Source organism: Varanus komodoensis, unplaced genomic scaffold (genome assembly GCF_004798865.1).
Source record: "Varanus komodoensis strain SLA01 unplaced genomic scaffold, ASM479886v1 scaffold31, whole genome shotgun sequence".
Classification (NCBI taxonomy): Eukaryota; Metazoa; Chordata; class Lepidosauria; order Squamata; family Varanidae; genus Varanus; species Varanus komodoensis.
Window position 1 is genome coordinate 8,981,133 of NW_025335780.1, and position 7,852 is coordinate 8,988,984.

A 7,852-nucleotide genomic window follows, 5' to 3' on the forward strand; every position below is an offset into this window, starting at 1 on the left:
GGCGGAGGGAGAGCCGCGCCGCCACGGCTGAGCCCGGGCGGTTCGCGGCCCCTCCGCCACTGCGCTCCCGCCTGCCCGGCTGCGCGAGAGAAGCGGGCGGGAGGTGCGGCTGCTCCCGCGCGAGCGCGGCAGGCGGGCTGCAAATCTGGGTCCTCGCCGCCGCCGCCCCTCGCCCGGCGGAAAGCCGCGAGCCGCCCGTCCGCGCGCACGGCCGCGCCGCCTCGCTCTGCCCGCCGTCGCGCCGGCCGCTGCCTCGCAGTCCCGCTCCCGCCGCGCCGCGGAAAGGTTTTACGCACTGCCAAGGCGAGCTCTGAAGAGTTTGCGAAGCGGCCAATAGGCGGGCGCAGAACGCCGGCAAGGCCAGCCAATGGGAATGCAGGACCGAGGAGGGGGCGGTATTTGTTTCCCTGTTCCGCCCACCTTCTCCAAGCCTGCCAGAATAAGGGGCGGGGCAAGACTTCTCGCGGTGACCAATGGGTTTTAAGCGTGCGGAGCAGAGGGGTGAGAAAGGGAGCGGGAAACTGCGGGGCGAGCGGAGCTCCGCTGGGACACGTGGCGCGGGCATGCCTTGCCTTCTGGATACAGCCTCTGTTCGTTTGGGCGATGCAACGGCTTATTTCTGAAGATGAGAAAGCAGCCTATTTATTTATTTATTTATTTATTTATAGATTTATATCCCGCTTATTTTCTTTTTAATGAGCTCTTGGCAGCTTACCTAGATTTCTTCCTGCTTTCAGTCCGATCTGCACAACAACAACCCTGTGAGGTAGGTTGGGCTGAGAGTCTGACTCTCCCAGTGTCATCCAGATGGCTCCATGACTTCGTGGGGACCAGAGCACAGAGCAGCTGAGGCCCAGTCCTGTGCTCCTGAGTACTGCGATACACCCATACAAGGCTGAACCATGTTTCGATCAAGAGATGTGCCATCCTCCAAAGGAGAGGAAGGGTCGACGAAGCACCAGCTATGCATGCAACCCAGGTTGGGATCTGACCACTGGTGTGGAAGGAGTACGGTGGGCGTCCTTGCATTAAAACGGGACGCGTTTTGTGGGCTCCATGCTGCACTTCCAAATCCAATAAAAAACACAAAAGCAGAGAGTGGGTGAAAAACGAGCAGTCTGTGAATCCCTTTTTCCAGGCTTCTGGGAATACCTTTCCGGTTATTCAGGCAGAGCTCCTGGATAGGAAGCACTTTAGGCTGGTGTGCATTCATCCCTTGTCCACCCTGACTGTTTGAGCAGGCTTGATCAGGATTTTCTGTCTGGTTATTAATTCCCTTCAACCAGCCTTTATTCCATGTGCCAAATAAAACAGAGAGTTAGCCAGCACCAAACCACAATGATTTTTACAGATTACACAGATTTGCCATGTACACATCGCTTCCCAAAGACAGCGCAAATGATGTTGACACACTGGAAGAATTGCCGAAGCAAGCCACAACACTATGATCGACTGGAAGAAATATCCACCAGATTTTGGCAGAAATTTAAGTGTTACATCAAAACAGGGAATTGAGGAAAAATAACATCTTTTGCCCAAGCTCTTCTGCAGGTGCCTGTAGTAGAGATACTGGTAAATCCACAAAAGAAAGAGTTGTTGTAAGATTAGCACCTTCATTGTGATCAGCCCTTGCTATAGAGACCTGCCTGGTTTCATTTTGCAACCTTTCCAGTGCCAGACTAAAATGTTCGTGTTCATCCAGGCATTTAAAACTCCATTTTAAAGAGGTAAAGGTTGCAGTAGTTGTTCTATGGTTCATTTTATGTTATGAATTAATCTACTGTACACTATTGTGAAATTCCTCATAGAATGAAGATGCTTAAAACACACTTCCAAAAAGCAACCTGAAATATTCTCACACATTTTTCTGTAGAGGCCGTTTTCTCTCTGTGCCCTGAACTTTAGCAAAAGCAACATGAATAGTTCTACTCCCCTTCTCATCAGCTTGTGGCTGCAGAAATAGCAGGAGGATGAGCTCTTCATTCAGAGAAGAATCAGAAACAAAAGTACCTGCAGACCATTTAGCCTAGGCCAAGCCATGACCAACCTTGAACAAGCACGTTCTTTCATTGTCCAGATGGTAAAACGCTTCTGCTGCCTCTCTGAGTCCCTCATGGGTCAGTGACTACCCCAGGAATGATTTGCCCGGCCTTCCGATCTTCATTTTCTCCCCTCATCGCTCCTCCAGGGGCAGCAAACACATCTGTGCACGGACACCCTCTCCTTTAAGGGGAAAGATTTATTCTTGAGAGCATTTGCTAAGGAGGGACGAAGGCAAGATCTTCAGACTGACTAAAGTGCAGCCTGACAGCCATTTGGCGCTCTGGACTGTTCTAATTAGGAGGCAGGCAGATATTGCAACACTGGAAGGATAAATGCCCACCTCCTATAACACATCAAATTGAGGACAAGGCAGTGTGTGCAGCATCCAGACAGGTGGTATTTACACCCAAGCAGCAGATGGATAAATGGATGTTTGGGCCCACCTTTTCTGAAGCTTATGCATAACTGCTTCTGTTGATGCTGTGTTACCCTATACTAATGTACACCTATGGACATACATTTCATACATACCTGCTGTAAGAAATGTCTTTTATGTCCTGTGAAAAAATATTCCTTCATATGGTTTGTTTAGGTCAATTCATGTTAAAGATCAGTGCTACGTGATAACCGTGGGAAATGATTTTTCTTTTAACTTAGTATTGGTATTTTAAACCAATCTCTGCATACTTCTATCTGCCTCCACAGTATGATGTTCCATCTATACAGTACCATAGATTTGACCAAATTCCATATTTTTATGAGCCTAAATGTTGTAATCTTATTTTAAAGAAACTTTTCAGTACTTATTTGAATAGAGTTTGTGTGCGCGCGCATTCTATACACAGAATTACAGGCACTCATTTTTCTCAGTGTGAATTGAACTTAAGGGACCTTTAATGGTTTAATAATAGATGGAAATATGAGGCTGGAGCAATAGATCTATTTCCATTACATATGGAATAGCTTACAGCAGTGCTTTCTGTTTCTTTCCTTCATGTGTAACAACTTTGAACATTGATTTTTTTAAAAGCTGTCTTCTAGATGGCTTATAATCAGCGCAGCATGTAAATCATAAAAATGGGAAATTGTACATATCCAGATTAATTGAAGGGGGCGTAAAATATCAGTCCACATGATTATACAGTAATATGAGTGTTCATCCTAATTATATTTTGTATAAATAATTGCAGGAATATGGATGAATTTACACAGTCCATTTGACACTCTGGAAAATGACTTGAAATTGCCTGAACAACTTTTGGAAGGAATATTCCATGTTATGGCAGAAACTTCATGGCCCAGATTCCTCCATGCCACAGTTCTCGAAGGACCAGTGCCTCCCATGTGAACCCAGGCGTCTATTAAGATCAGCAGCTGCCCTTCTTGTGTGTGCTATTGTCTTCAGAGGTACAGCTAATGCCAAAAAGTCAGGGATTTCTCTAGGGCAACACTGCATTTGTTAAACTCTGTCCCAGGCAGTTTTCCTTTTCTCTGTTCTGCCAGCAACTGAAGACACTTCTTTTAAAATAAGTGTTGGACTCTATGCTTGCTTGCTTGCTTGAACATTTTTCTATACTGTCTAATATTTTTAAAATCTCAAGCTGGTTTACAAGAAAATTAAAAGAAGCTCAGAAGCAGGTGAACAGTACTTGGTTTGAAATAGAATAGATAATATATGTATTAATTTTTTTAAAAAACTGGGTCAATACAACGGTTTTGGCCTAGCCCCAGAATGAATAAAGGGTAGGTGTCAAGTGAAGTTCTCTGGAGAGCAGATCCACAGTCGAGGCACCATTGTTGAAAAGGCCCTTCTAGCAACAGCCCTTTTCACCTCCTTCAAGGAGGGCTCTTGCAGAAGGACCTCTGTAGATGATGTCAAGGTTCAAGCAGGAATATATGGAAGGAGATATTCTTTTAGATGACCAGGCCCTATAGCATTCAGGGATTTATATTTATTTGTTTATTATTTATTTATTAAAACATTTTTATGCCGCCCCATTCGCCGAAGCCTCGGGGCGGCTTACAACAATAAGTTAAAAATTCATTGTGTCATTGATATATGTCATTGTCAATACCTTAAATCGGTCCTGAACTTCAGCAGGTAGCCAGTGGAGATGGTATAGGGCCAATGTTACATGTTCATGTCTGTTGGTCCCAGTCAATAGCCTGGCTGCTCAATTTTGTACCAACTGAAGTATCTGGACTGTTTTCAAGGGCAGCCTCATGGGTTGCCATTGCCAGACGCTTTCCATCAAGGTAAGGATGCAGGTGATTGGTTCCTAGTTTATCTTTTTGTGCGTGTTTAGTGCCACTTGTATTGTGCTAATGTGTTTCATTACTACTGTTTTTGTAACTTGTAGCTACTTTGAACCTTTTGGGAAGTTAAAAGATACTGAAGTGAATGAAGACTGTAGTTTGTGTTTATTTATTTTGTTTATTTATGTTCTGTACCACCCAACAACCAAAGTTCTCTGGCCAGCTCACAAAAGACATTAAAAAGAACCAATAGAAGATAAATTACATAAAAACATATCAAAATATCATTAAACGTTTACAATACAACATTTAAAAATGCATATTAAACAGGTTAAAATACATAATAAAAAACTTAAAGAAGAAGAAAAGAAAAATGAACCAATATCCAGACCTATGAGGCTGCAGAAGCTGCTTGAATGCCCGTGCATAGAGGATGGTCTTTACCTGACACTGAAAAGGTGGTGTCAGGTCAGCCTTACATATGTACTGCAACATTCCGGTGTGTTACTGGTGTGTTAACAAATTGCCAAACATAAAACAATGTTGATAGATGAGTTAGGAACTACAAAACCGCCATGCAACTACTACTGTGTACAAGTTAGTGGGCGCTTGAACTTACGTTTTTTGCAAACCAGGCCCCCTTGTCGCTTTGCGAAGCTTTTCTTTTTCGGACAAAGCTGGTGTTTGAAGGAAAGAAAAATTAAAATTCAATTGCATCTGAAAGCCATTGGGTTTGTTAACAGTAGCAATTCCTAGCCTTAGACATTTGTTTAGCAAAAAGTCATGGATATGATCCAGTCAAAATAAGACTGGATCTTATTTTGTTCATGAATGTTCAGGTTACCTGTATTTAAATGGAAGAGTTAAACATGTGCTCAAAAGCCTTGCATTTGGGCAGAATTACCCCCAGAGGGTCATTTGTGACGCTTAGACCCAAGTAGGTTTCTGCAGAAGTGCCAAGGGTTCAAAGGAGTTTGCTACTAACCAAGCATGTCTAGAGTTCTAATACAGCCCGATCCTTTATGGCATAAAGATTATGTAATATAGAGTGATCTGGAAATGTTTTAAAATTGAATTCTTGGCTTCTCACAAATTATGGAAGAAATTAAATACATATTGTAAATACAATTATGAAAGGAGCAATCACCTAAAATGAACTAAAAGTAATTCTTGATGCATTTTATGCTTGTTTACTATTACACTAAAAATGTAACATAATTTGCAGCCTTTAAGCTGAGAAACATATTTTGGCAAAGGGTTAGGATAAGTTCTAATGAAACAAAGGAACCCATTCTAATTTAATTTTTTGCTTTGATTGAATGTAAGTTACCTCAAGTTAGTCCTTTTGGCCTCAGTTGTCTTCTAAAGAGTCATGTATAGAGATGGTCTATTAGGGATTGATTCTTACTTCCAACTAACATAATAAGATGGATCCCAGGAAGGATTTCTAAAGGAATAACCAAGGAATTATGTTTTTCATTATTTATTTATTTATTTATTTATTAATTAATTAAAACATTTTTATGCCGCCCCATTCGCCGAAGCCTCGGGGCGGCTTACAACAATACATTAAATAATAATAATCATAAGTTAAAAATGTAAACATTATGACTCTACATAACCTTTCTGAATAAAATAGAGAAACCATTCCATAGCTTTCACAGAAATCTAAGTTAATTTCTCGGATACAGTGACTGTGACCCAAGGAATTACTTCAGATCTTGATCATATTAAATGGAATTTGACTCCCCCTCTTTCGTGCTTTACACCACCACTCCATTGCAGAAACTGCTTTTCAAACTTCTACTTCGAAAATTGTATTTCCACAGAGGGCTGCTGTTTGAGAAATACAAGTCCAAATGCCTCCTAGGCACATGGAATTTGTCACAGGGGAGACAGAATGAATTTGACTCTTTGGAGGGAGGCCAGAATGAATTTGACTCTTGCCACCTACCCTGGAGCAGTGTTCTAGGCTGGTGAATTAGGTCCGTATGTAGAAGTATGTTTCATGATGGCTCCGTCGTGCCTTGTGGTTCACTGAACTGCTTGGACGTGCTTTTAGAGGGAACGGGGAGCCTCGCCAAGAGCCACTAGTGTTACAGACAATGAGCTGTGCACAAATGACTCAGTTAATATAACGTGCTTGTTTGCTTTTTGAATTAGTCATGGGAAAGGTTGCAGCTCTTTCATCTTCAAAATTGGAGAATCTACATTTAACAGGCCAATATATAAGCCACTTCAGCTGAAGGGTTTGGAGTAAAACCCAAATTGTAAACATATTTATCTAAAAGTAGGTCCCATTAATTCCACAGGCTATGATTTGAAGCTTCTTGTTGAAAGCAAACTGCACTGAAATAAATGAGTATTTTTCTATGTAGACACATTTATGGCTGAGGTGTAAATCTGCTTGTTATGGTTGTTGCTGTTAATTGCACAGTTGAATCGTGCAGTTTAAAAAAATCCTTTAAATTCTATAGTACACACACTTGCTTGTAAGTTCTGGGGAGTTTGATACAGCTTACTTCTGAGTAGGTATGCATGGGTTTTGATGCAGGACTTCCCTCTATGCCTGTCAAATGTGTTCTAGTGTATACTTAAGATCTATGTAGTATTAACTGAGGTTACCTTGGAGGCATTCCAAAATATTTTTAAATGTGTTTTCATAAAGGTAGATGTCTTATTTCTGTACCAAACATTTTATTTTTTCCCTCACATGCCGATAACATTTTGGTTTTATTTCCCCTTATGGTAACCCTTGTCTTTAAGTATACTGCATTCACAATGATTTATACTAAGTGCTTGGACCTTATTAAGCATCCTTCTTTAATCATGTCTTCTGAGTGCAGAAATAGCTATAGCTATAAATTCTTTTCGTAACAATTGTCTGTTGTGCAAACCGTTTTAAAATGCTGCTTTAATTGTATTATTCTGCCAAAATATTTTTTCAGTTACAATCCATCAGCTGGTTAGGCTAGAGTATTTGGTTATTCGCTTAACTCTACACATTCTGGTTTAGATGAATGTGGGATACCAGAGAAAGACGGTCTGGATCAGGTGATATATTATCCTGACTTGCTTCCATCCATATTCAGTACAGGAATCAGAGCAAGAGTGCACCTTTTCTCCCTGCCCACCCAGCACACACCTGTGGTGGTGGTGGTGGTGGTGATGATGATGACGATTATAACATTTCTATGCCGCCCCTTGCCGAAGCCTCGGGGCGGCTTACAACACAATAAAATACATTGAAATACAATAGCACATAATAAATTACCATTAAATACAAAAATACAAAAAATGCAATGAGTTACAAACATAATAATATAAAATTAACATTATCAGTATAAAATAAGTAAATAAATAATATAGGGGGAGAAAAGAGAAGGAAGAAGAAGTTGCCCTGGCCAGATCATATATTTTAACAATTAAAATGATGTTTAAATAAAAAGATCTTTACCTGGCGCCGAAAAACCAGTAACGACGGTGCCAGGCGGACCTCTTTGGGCAGTGAATTCCATAGGCTGGGCGCCACCGCAGAGAAAGCCCTCCTCCG